Source organism: Protopterus annectens, chromosome 11.part0 (assembly GCF_019279795.1).
Source record: "Protopterus annectens isolate FY-2018-M chromosome 11.part0, PAN1.0, whole genome shotgun sequence".
NCBI classification, from domain to species: domain Eukaryota; kingdom Metazoa; phylum Chordata; order Ceratodontiformes; family Protopteridae; genus Protopterus; species Protopterus annectens.
Genome location: NC_056745.1, coordinates 550034673 through 550047295, shown reverse-complemented (window position 1 = coordinate 550047295; position 12623 = coordinate 550034673). Strand labels below are relative to the sequence as shown.

Genomic DNA, 12623 nt, shown 5'->3' with positions numbered 1-12623 from the left:
TTTAGAATTGTTTATTCATTTGCAGCTGAAAATGGATTCCTTAAATGAGTATGCCATCAATGATTTGCAAAAGCACAAATAACTTGTGAGTTAAATTAAAAAAGAAAGAATAGTAGAAATTCACGACAAATAAAAAAGAAAGAAAAAGAAACTGATTAATGACTATAAAGCAAAAAGAATACATACTAAAAAAGGACACTGTTTTGTTGTCTAATGCACAGACTACAGGGAATGAGAACATTTTTCTACCAGAAAACATTCAATCTACAGAAAAAGGCATTATTTTTCCAAAAGAGAAGATAGAAAAAAGAGGCAAGGGGCAGGTGAAAAGGAAGAAATCAAAACTGAACATGGAAGAATTGAAAAATATTACTGTAAGAAAAAGAGGAGAAAGAAGTTGCCAACATGACTCAAGCTGTGGATGTACAAAGCCAGATAGATTAGAATTGTATGCTTGCAGAAGGGTAACCATAAGTTCACCCCAGGGGGTTCTACCTGTGTCTCTCTTGGACAGGGCAATAGCTGCTTTTCATGGAAACAAGGGCAGAACTTTTCTAGGCTTGTAAGGACCCTACGACCATTAGCCTAGTAACTTTCTATGATCCTATGATCCTATGTAAGAAGCAATGAAAACAGTGGGATTAATAAGAATAATGCTATTGAAGATCATTCCTTTCTAATAATTGATAGAGCAAATACTACTGAATTAGAAGTTGAAGAGTCTTTATTTCTGGTCAGAAAAGATATTCTTGTAATTGGAGAGTCACTTATTAGAGGAACTGATACATACGTTTACAGAGAAAATAATGAACATCAAATAGTATTACGCTTGCAAAAAGTGAAAATAGAGGATGTGAGAAAGGCCTTAGAATGCTGTCATTTAAGGAATAAGGGATCTCTTTTTATTCATGTTGGTACAAATGATCCAATCTGCAAGGACTCTCCGACTGTTAGTAAGGAATTTACAGCCTTCTTAAATGGCACAGCTTGTACATAAGTTAGGATACATTCTTCACAAATCACATATGGAAAAGAGAGTCATGTCACTGTGAATGAAAATATTTTTTGGTTAAATACCTACATGAAGATGTCCTGTTTTAAAAAATGGAAATGTGTAGAGCAACCAAGCCTAATTTTAGGCACACCATATATTTAAACAGGATGGTGTGCACATGTTCAAATCAGGGAAGAAAATTTTTGCAGCAGATATTTTACAATATTTGACAAACACAAGGCAGGATTTTTGCCAAGTTGAAAATTTAGCAGTACACAGATAGCAGCATTTGATGCATCTCTGATGGTTGCTAATGCTAGGTGCATTAATATTAAAATTTTTACTAGAATATTTGCTAGGTTCCCATATGACTGACCTTGTTATTGTTTATGAAACATGGTTAAAGAGAAATTACTATAAACCAGTTCTGGCAGGGTATAAATGTTTTTACTGTAATAGGCATTCTAACAAAAATCCAATGGAGGTGTTATGATAGGGATTAAAGATTATTACTAGACTTGTGATTGTTACATGTTCAGTCATAACACCAATATTGTAGATTGTGTAACTGTGACAATAAAGATAACACTGGTACATATAATATATTGCTGGAGTGTATAGACCACTAAAGTCAAGTGCTGATGACCTAGAGGAATTCATACATTTCTTACATGAAACACGGGAGGGAAGAATAACAGTGGCTGGGGACTTAAACTTACCAGAAACCGATTGAAATTAATATTAATTCAACAACATTAGTAAGGAAATTATTCGCAATGTATATTTTGGAGCAACAATTGCTTCAGATTGTAAAAAGGCCTACCAGGGAACAGAACATACTAGACATTATTTGTGTTCCTAAAGAAATAACTGCTCCTTCATGTCAAGTTTTACCACTGTTGATATGCAGTGCTCATAGGGTTATAAAGGCTGACTTGTTGCTAGATGATTCTGCCAAACTAAAATCTAAACCAATAAACAGAAGATTAATACCAGATTACATGGAAGCAAAACAGTCATTATATTTAAAACTGGTTGGAGTGATGCGTTTGGAGGAAAAATTGCAGAAGAAATATGAAAAGTTTTAAAAGAGAAATTGTTTGAATGCAAAAAAAAAAAAAATGTTTAACATCAGGATCTGGGCACACAACATCAGAAGGAAATACTTCCATAAGAACCAGAGAATTGATTAAGGTGAGAACCAAAAAATATAAGACAGGGATAAGAGATTGAAATACAACTTTGAAAACTCAAATAAATGAGACAAAATAAACATAGTGTAAGACTAAATCAAGAAATATTTGAAGAAAATTTATATAAAGATATTGAGCATTATAGGAAACCATTTTTATAGATACAGTGTAGGAGTAAAGACATACAAATTGATTAACTCTGTGTGTAGATTCTAAAATTTATTCTCAGACACAACAGATTATTGATATATTTACAAAATCTTATTCAAAAAGCAGTTTAGCTCCACAAAGGGGATGAGAATTGTCGCAATAATATCCGGGTAACCTCAGATACTGAAATTAAATTAGATTATATTGAAAAAAGAACTACACAAACTGGATCAAAACAAAGAACAGGGAGGAGACACTATTAATAATAATGGACTGAGAATACTTTGCCATGAACTTACAGTACCATCATATCTGTTATTTACTAGGTCATATAAAAATGGGGAGATTCCTCATGATTGGACACATGTACTTGTTAAACCTGTATTTAAGGGAAATGGAAGTAAGACAAACCCAGAGTCATATAAACCCACAAGATTATTTTCATGTTTTGGAAAAATAATGGAGAAGGTAAAATTGGATAAATGATTTGTCATAATTGGAAAAGTTGGGATTTGAAACCATATATCAGCATGTATATGTTGAAAATATATATATTACCACCTGTAACATGATGCTCTATAGCAATATAATAACAGCTATGAATAAACAATTGTGCTGTGATGTAATTTATATAAATTTAATTTCAGCATTTGATAGGGTCATACACAAAACACTGATCAATAAACTAGAACAACTAGGTATTAATGTACTCTTGATAAGATGGATAGCTGCATAGCTTACAAATAAGACATGGCAAGTATCATACAGCAACTGGACAGGTGAAATTTGAGTTTATACTCGGGCTGTCTGGCAGGACTCTATCATAGGCCCATACTTGCTTAGATTGTATCTTTCAGATCTATTTTTTTCATCTAAAGTGTTCTACAGTCTGCATGCAGATAACTTGAAAATAGGTAACCTGATTACATGTGTTACAAATAGGGCATGTCTGCAAAAGAAGTTTACTAAATTGACCATTTGGGCATAGGAGAATAATATGCAAATAAAGGATCTACTTTATAAGATTGCATTTCCAGAAGATCGAACATCAGAACATTGAGACCACAATAATGAAAAAACACATTATCGTAAGTTTAAAACACAGAGTCCCAAAACATTGAAAACAGAAATACAACGGAATGTAGCAAATCTATCCTGCACCCCCACACCCCCTACAAATTAAATATACTAACTATGAGATTACATTACTTTGAAGAAAAGAAAACAGTCTAGCAATCGATAAACAACAACTACAACAACCTTACTACTTACAAAACCGGAATACCTTAAATGTAAAGCACCATTCTAAATGAACAAATACAGCTAAAATTGAACAACTTCTGTTTCTTTTTAAACTTACACATACCCAAACTTCTCCAAAGGCAACAAAACCATGAGATGTCAACTCCGCCATACTTTTTAATGTGCTTACTACAGACCCTTAAAGCAACAGCAAACCACTAAATCACTTACCCTATCAACTTTTAATTACAGTTCGATATTCTGCACTACAATCTCCTGAACTTGCAATAATGTGTTTTTTCATTATTGTGGTCTCAATGTTTTTATGTTTGATCTGGAAATGTGATCTTATGAAGAAGATACATAAATAAATACATCAAACAATAAAACATTAAGCATATGAGATCTGAGAGACAAAAATTGGTTAGTGATTACTTAAAGCACACAATGACTGAAACTGTAGATTCATTTAAGGACGTGGGTATATGAGTAGCTTTGAGTTAATCTAATCATATCAACCAAGTGTTTAATAATAGTTATAGAACTATAAGTTGTATAAAAAGATTTATAAAGTCATGCCTAGGAAATCAGAAATGATTAAATCACTTTGTTACATTAAACTCAAACTTGAGTATGGAATAATGATATGGAAACCTTATAAGAAAACAAGCATGAGTAAACTGGAAAGCATACAGCAGAAATATACCAAGGGCATCCACAAATGTGAAAATTTAAGTTATTATGAAAGACTAAAATATCTGAACTTGTACAGGTCTCATATAGATACTTAAGACAAACCTTATTCAGGTATATAAGGTATTTAGCACCGACTATCTCTGGAAATGTTTGGGTTATCAAAACGTACTAGAGAATCATCAGACAACCTATGTAGAAGATTCTATAGGAATCGGAAGCGTACTAATTGGTTCTCTGACAGAGTAGCTTGTGTGGAATAGATTCTCAAATTACATTAAAGCAAGCACTAATTAAGATATTTTTAAGAGCTGCCTGGACATTTATGGGAACAACAGCTTTGCTGTATTGGCAGGCAGAAGGGTATCATTACCCTTGGTTGAAATATTTGTATGAATGCATATATGTATGGATGTCTGCTCATCTGCTCATTACATTCCTATACTTCGGTCCTTATTACTATTTGTAGCTAGCCTCCTATTTTCTTATTTTGTGCTTGCATACCTTCTCTAGATTGTTACCTTTACTCCTTTACCTGTAAGAACTGCCTACTGCATACCACATCACCGAACCATCATTCTTCAACATTTCTTTTACTTTTTTACCCCTCCATGGTCATTATCCTATACTTTTACTAAACTTCTCCTTTTCTTGCTGTTTTTGGTCCTCTCTTTACAGAATTTTCCATTTCTTTCTTTCTTTCTTTCTCTAATGTTATTCGTTAGTTTCTGATTATTATCAGACATTTAAGAAATAAGGGCTACTAGATTTTCTAAAACACTGGTTCAGCTACAGCTTGCTATTTTCTCATCCTGGAGTTAAAGCTCATAAGTTGTCCATAATTATTAGTAGTAACTTAATTGAAAGATGCTACTTTATATTAACTATATCTTAAAGAAATGTTTCTTGATAAGAGTTTTATTTGGGATATTCAAGGTTAAGGCTTGAAGAATCTCCCATCTCCTACATGCTTAGCTATTGCAAAAAATAGGATATGGCTTACCTTTGTTCTGCCTTCGCTCCAATCAAAATACAAATAAATTGCAAACAACTGAAAATAAACTTTTCAGATATGCTCTTTTAGCCAACATATATAAGCATCACTGTGACCGGTTAAAGCAGATAAAATGACTATTTATTACTAATACAGCAACTTTTCTTTACGTTACTCTAATTTACAAAATTTTTACTCTGGTTGCTGTCAAGTTCTTAAAACCCTACTTCTAATTTGAGAAACAAATTACTCAATTGAAGCAGCCATGACAATTCACTCACACTAATTAGACCCAAGTTCAAGAATACCACTGGTAAGAGGGCCTTTTCCAGAGTAGCCCCTGCAATCTGGAACAATCTTTCAAATAAGGTTAAAATAGTCAAATATTATAAACCTTCAAAACCAAAACAAGTGATGGTTTATTCACAGAAAGTAAGTGCAACTGCTTTAGGGATGCAGGCTAATGCAATACATTGTCCTATATTATCTTGAACTCACCCACTAAATTTCAACTGTCACTAGACCAGCAATTTGTCATTGTAAATATTTGTATAGGCTCATTTGTTTGAGCTGTATATATAATACTATTGCCCTTGTGTTTATACGGTTCCCATTCAGAAGCCTGAAACATCATAAGCCTGAAAATCAAAATCCTGAAACCAAAAGCCTGAAAATTCAGAATCCTGAAAACTCAAAATCCTGAAAGCCCAAAATCCTGAAAGACCAAAATCCTGAAACTCAAAATCCTGAAAACACAAATAATGCTAATATGTCACTATAAAGACACTAATATCTACCAACTGACCCTGACCCTAACCCTAACCCTAAGGTCCGTCACTATCGCACACTCACCTGACCCGCCCTAAACCTAACTCACTTAAACCGCCTAACCCCAATATTTGTCACTATTGCATACATGCCTAACCTGCGCCTAACCCTAACTCACTTAAACCGCCTAACCCTAAAATAAAACCAACCGCACACTTACCTGACCCCAACGCATGACCTAACACCACAGGGCTAACAATAGCAAAGCCACAATGACATCAGTATGTCTATTTTGTGTTTTCAGGATTTTGAGTTTCAGGATTTTGGTCTTTCAGGATTTTGGGCTTTCAGGATTTTGAGTTTTCAGGATTCTGAATTTTCAGGCTTTTGGTTTCAGGATTTTGATTTTCAGGCTTATGATGTTTCAGGCTTCTGAATGGGAACCGTTTATACACACATACATAATTTGTATTGCATTTAGCTCTCTAATCTTTTTTGTTAGTGTGCCATATCTAACTTTTGTATTTCCATTATATAATTGCCTTCCAACTTTTCTACTGTAATGCTGTCCTGTCTGCATGTATATGTGAAATGTATTTGGGTCTTGACTTAAAAAGGTCAATACACCTTTTTACTTACCCGGTTAATAGTCTGTAAATAAATAAATATGTCAGTTTATATTTGTCCTTAAAGCATTTTCTCTGAGCCTCCACTGGGACTGGGATTTGGAATTCAAACTGCTCAGTTAACAAAAGAAAAATAAATAAATAAATAAATAAATAAATTAATAATAATAACAATAATAATAAGAATAACAATAATAAGAATAACAATAATGAACTGGGGCACTGTTCTGGCTTTCAGCTTTTTATCAATGACTGAAGTGTTTCCTTATTGTATTTATGTGTTTGGTCACATATGTAGTCCTAGGCCATCACTTCTACAGTTGTGTGGAGATGTAGCTTCATGGATTGTAGGAATAGTATTGCCTAGTTTCCAGTGACATTGCACAGCAATAAGCACAGATCAAACGCACATATTCTATATAAGGAAACAAATCTGTTTTCCCTTTACTTTACATAACTTTCATAGAACTGAATAAGAAACCATCTCTTCTCTTTGAATATTATTGTAATTGACATTATACACAGTAAAAGTTTGAACATCTTGCTTTATCTGCACTGGTACTCCAAGCCAAAATGACACACAGCAGTCCTCTTCTTTATACCACACAATTCTTAAGTGAGATTTGTACATTCTTCTTCTTTCTTTAATTGATTAGGAACAATTAGTTTATAGCCATAAACATCAAACCGTAAATAATTTCTCCTCTGAGTTACAAATATGGATACTTTTCCCCATAGCTTTCTGTTTTGGCTAATCCATATTAACCAAGTATTAAAGCATTTGCATTCTCGAATATTTTTTATTATATTCATAGGACTCTTCGAGTTTCATTTCAGTAAGCAAAACTGTGACATTATCAAGTTAATCTAATTCATTATTAAGAAGGCTTGCTGTTCTGGGAAATTTTTATTACTAACTATATCTTTAATATACATCTGCTGGATATACTTTACAACCAACTCATAATTGTGTAATCACAACATTCACTGCAGTCTTGATGGTGTATTTTGCAATAATTTTTTAGATGTCCTGTATAATAGCTTATGGCCAACTCTCCATAATTTCCCCATAAGTGTATTTACTGATTTTTTACAACCATATGGCATGAAAAACAGCTGATTTTAACTGAGCCTATATTTTCTGGCAAACAGTAAGGACTTTGGTTAAATAACCATCTGGTTTATCATCTTGCAGACACACTACCAATTCTCTTCTGAAATCTGTTTATAAAATTACTTATTTAATGTGGGCGGCTTTATCACTAACTGTTTTAAGCATTTCAAAACTCTTCTCTGTCTCTGTACTCCAGTACCATTCACTAATTTCAAGCTTCCCAACATTAATAAATGCTCCATATAGTTCAGCTTTGCAACTTTAATTTCACACTTACTTTTGTTCACCTTGAGTTTATCTCAATCTGTTTGGTAACTAAGTTTCACATCATGTGCTCTTCAGTTTAACCCCATACCAACATGTCATCAGTAATATTAGCAACACAATCAAATCCCCTCAATTACCTGTGCAGGAACCCCCTGAAACCGTCTGTATCTACCCAAAAGGCCAATTAAAAGTATACAGACTGCATCTTTCTTCACAAGCTTAACTTTACCAAAATCACTGAGCAGCATAAACCAAAGAAAATGTTTTCCTTTTGACAAGGCAAAACATTTCTTCAGTTGAACAGACCTAATATTGTTCTCTCCTTATAGCCTTATTAAGATCTGGACCCGGGCAAGTAAAATAAAAATATTTTATTAAATTATACACACTACTACAGCTAAATAAGAGGGAAAGTGTATGGCAAATGATAACAATTGCAACAAAGTTTCCTGGTATAAATGAATACATCTCCATCAAACCATTACTGCAACTTTTATAGCTTTGGCTGTAACTTAAAACATAAAATGTTAAGGATTTTAAATTAAATATATATTATTTTTACATATTTTTTATTATTTTTAATGGTTGTAGTCTGGAGTTTTAATTGTTATGGTACATAATGTTTATGATGTAATTGTACATTTATACAATTTTTATGCATTGGCACTTTAAAATAAGTTGCTTGGCTGCTTATCGGTATTTTTTGGCGCCAAAAAGTTTTTAAACACGTAAATGAATGTTTGAACTGGTGTTCTGAAGAAGTCTGTATTCAACAGATGAAAGCGCTTAACCGATTGTCACAGTAGTGTGTATAATTTAATAAAATATTTTTATTTTACTTGCCCGGGTCCAGTTTCACTCGTACTGTTTACTTAGCAGAGACAGCGTGTTGTCTCACCTTGCATTTTCTACAGTTGTGTTCGTTATTTGGTTGGACTTATTAAGATCTGCACAAACTTGAATTTCATTAGGCTTCACAATAAGAGCTGTACTATTCACTCTGTCAGTAATCTTTAGTCTGTTTCTTAATCCTACTCAGATTCTTTCAGTTCTATTTATCAGAGTTACTGGAACTTTCATTTAGAGCACACTGCAATGGGAGCTCTTTGAACATGATGAACTCATGGTACCCAGCACAACCAATGTCTTCAAACAAATGCTTTTCTTGTGCCTTCTGCTGAAATTCTTAAAGTAAGCGTATAGTCCTCTGTGAATCCTTTTTACGATACCAAGCTTCTGACAAGTCAAATGAGCCAGTACAGCTGCAGCTTCCATTCCCACTCTCTGAAACTGAATCTTGTATATTTAGTCTTATATTCTCAGGAAACACTTTCAGGGGCGGCCACGGTGGTGCAGCATTTAGCGTTGCTGCCTCACAGCAAGAGGTTCTCCGGTTCGATTCTCGGCTGGGCTGTCTTCTGTGCAGAGTCTGCATGTCCTCCCTGTGGTCGCGTGGGTTTCCTCCGGGTGTTCCGGTTTCCTCCCACGTCCCAAAGACATGTAGTAGGTGGATTGGACACTCTAAATTGGCCTTAGGTATGAGTGTGTGCATGTGTATGCCTTCTGTGGAAGGTTGGGCGCCGGGCTGGCAACTCGACACTGTAAAACTCCACTGCCAATCATGAGCGGACAGAAGATCCGCTGTGGCGACCCCTAACCGGGAAAAGCCGAAAGAAGAAGAAGATTCTCAGGAAACACTTTCTGAGTAAATGGTTTTCCAAGGTGATCTGAAGTAGTAAGGAATTTAAACACTGAAGGTTTACTCTCTCTCAGATTCAGTGCTTTATTTGAGATAACTTTTAGATCATACTCTGCAGCAGATCGTGGTTCAAACTCAGCATGTCTCAGACACATTCAGACTATTCCTTTAGTTCCATATTTTCTGTGTTCTTTTCCTCAGGACTATTAACTCTGCATATGCAGACAAACATATCATTTTCACAGTTTTGTTCCACTATCTGCAACATTTTCTTTTCAACTGAAAATTCTTATTCTGCTCTAACCACTCTGTCTCTTCTCTTGAATTCAAATATCAGGCTGATTGTCATGTACAATGGATTTTTTAACTGCAACTGGACTTCATATACAAAACAATCAACTCTCTCCTATTCTGGGATAATAAGATCCCCCCTTTTCTATTCAGAACCTCTATGAACGTCATAGGTAAAGGTATCTTACTGGCTCAGCTAGAATATGGTTTCCCTCAATTTTCTGCAGCTCCTAAAAGAAATGCATCAATCATTCAATCCATCTGAAGTGAATTATGCTGCTTCATCACTCTAGAACACCACTGGAAAACCATTGAATAAACTGTATACCTATGAAACAATGTGCTGACTTTCTACTCACTTCTCAAATATGTAAGCCTAACAAGAATGAGATCTTCCCCATGTAGCCTCCAGATTACTCAGAGATGCCCCAATATACAACCTCAGAAATCTTAACTGCTCAAGTCATCTCCTCCAAATTCTCCAAACTAAGCTTCACTACACAGATCATGCTCTCTTAGTCCTAGGTCCCAAACTGTTGGAATAATTCCCTTCTTTTCCCAAAGAGATCATTTCTCTTATCACGTTTTCCAGTCAGAAATAGAAGTACATTTTAACACTCTAGAAGATGCAAAGGATCACATAACATCACTTCTTGCTACCCATCTTCACCCTATACACATTGATATGACTCTGCTTTTCATTGTGATTCTGTCGGCATGCCGATTCTGTTTTCCACTCTGTATATAATGCATGTATGTATTGTGTTTTGACATTCACTCTGTGTCTAATGTCATATATCTTTTATGTTTGCTATGGGCTAAGACTGAAAGAGGTCCAATGAGATCAGTGTTCGACTCCAGTTATCAAATTCAAAACAGAACAGAACAAAATAGAATAGAACAGAATAAACAAATACATACATAAAAATCTGTTTCTTTCATTTTATTCATCAGTAAAGGGATTTCTCTTTCCAAATGTTTAACTTATTGGACTGATTGCAGGATATTATTTTTTACCTTGTTCAATGCCAACTTCATCATGTAGAATCTAAATATTTCTTATAAATTTTATGCCTTTTATGACGCTCTTATTTTATTTTTAGACTATTTTTCTTAGTGTTCAACTTCTCTGCTTCCAAGATGCATTACACATGTCAAACTCTTCTGTCAAGTCATTTAACTGACAACGTAATTTCACAAACTCCTCTTGCAAAATCAATTACTTGATTTAATGTTAAATTTGATTCTGCTAACAATTTGTATCTTGTCTAATCATTTCTTATACTCCATGTGATTCTAAATCATACTAGTGACACATATGAGACACAACATCAAATTCTCTATCTGAAGCTTCATTATTTAAATTTGTCTCATAAGCACCAGTAGACTATGTAATATTTTGTACTCCTGTGAAGAAAAAAATGTAAGATATATTGCACATTTTCCATGGTTCATTAACTCAAACTTTGTTAACATTACTTCAATACTCACTCTTGATACAAACATATTATAAATTTCATGTCATCTTTTACCCGCTTACATATAGAAATATAGCATGCTATACCTTTCCAGGTTTTTCACTTGTATTCAGGAGGAAATCAAATTTCTGCATTAACAATTTCCAGTTTTCAGATAAATTACCCTAGAGACAGAAGTTTCCTGTTGGCTGTAGCTGCACCATTTCTCAGACAAAACTTAAATGCCTTATTTATGATTTCTTCTGGTACCAAGTAACTTTTGGCATTCACAACTACAAATAGGATTACAGAGGAGACTATATGCTGCTGCTGCTGTATCAGCATTTATTTTCTGGTTGTGTGAGTGACCAAGTACAGAAAATAAGATTACATCATACACACAATAGGGGCTCTGATATACCGTAGGCTGAAGGCTCCAAAATTATTACAGATATACTATGCAGTAAAAGCTAAGGATAGGTTTTTATGTTGCTGGTCTTTGAGCTACTCACGGAGCCTAGAGAGACAGAATCATTTGTTGTTTATTCGTTTGGTAAAAGTGTCGTGTAAATATTGTTTTACAGAGCCTCTAATTCAGCTGTACAGGTCTACTGAAACATCATTGTTTTGGGCCTTCCTGAACTACAGGATTGCTTTGCTTTATCAAGCAAGGAAGCTGCTGTGTGGATACGATTTTGCTTTTATTAGCTTATTGTTGTTTGTGGCAGTTAATGCCTTACAGTGTTTTGTCAGTGTGCACAATCCATTTAAAAATGGCCTGATGCTACAAACACCACTCTCCCTTCAAAGTTATGATGTTTTTATTGGACATTGAATGGCAGTAACATCTTTGTTGTATAACTTCTGGGATCATAGTAAAATGCCTTAATGTTTCTTGGAAAATTTAAGATAACAGCAGGAAACATGTTGCTACTGAATTAAACTACAGAATTTTAGTTAAAGTAATAGAAACATGCTAAACTTTATTTGAGCAAACATTACATGAAATGTAGTCGTGTTCTCAGTTCCTTCTATTTTCTGAGGCAATGAAAGGGATATGTTATGCTGTGGGAAAAGCATTTCTGGGGAAGAAGACATGCACTGTCCTCTGTGGATTTGAATGTTGTTATCGTTC

The 12623-nt window shown here is 34.3% G+C and overlaps 1 protein-coding gene across 1 annotated transcript in view; it reads right to left on the bottom strand.

The window, feature by feature from the left end:
• Positions 1 to 12623, bottom strand: part of GRIP1 (glutamate receptor interacting protein 1) — a 2220015-nt gene that overhangs the window by 185648 nt on the left and 2021744 nt on the right. The gene's annotated exons all lie outside the window — the stretch shown is intronic.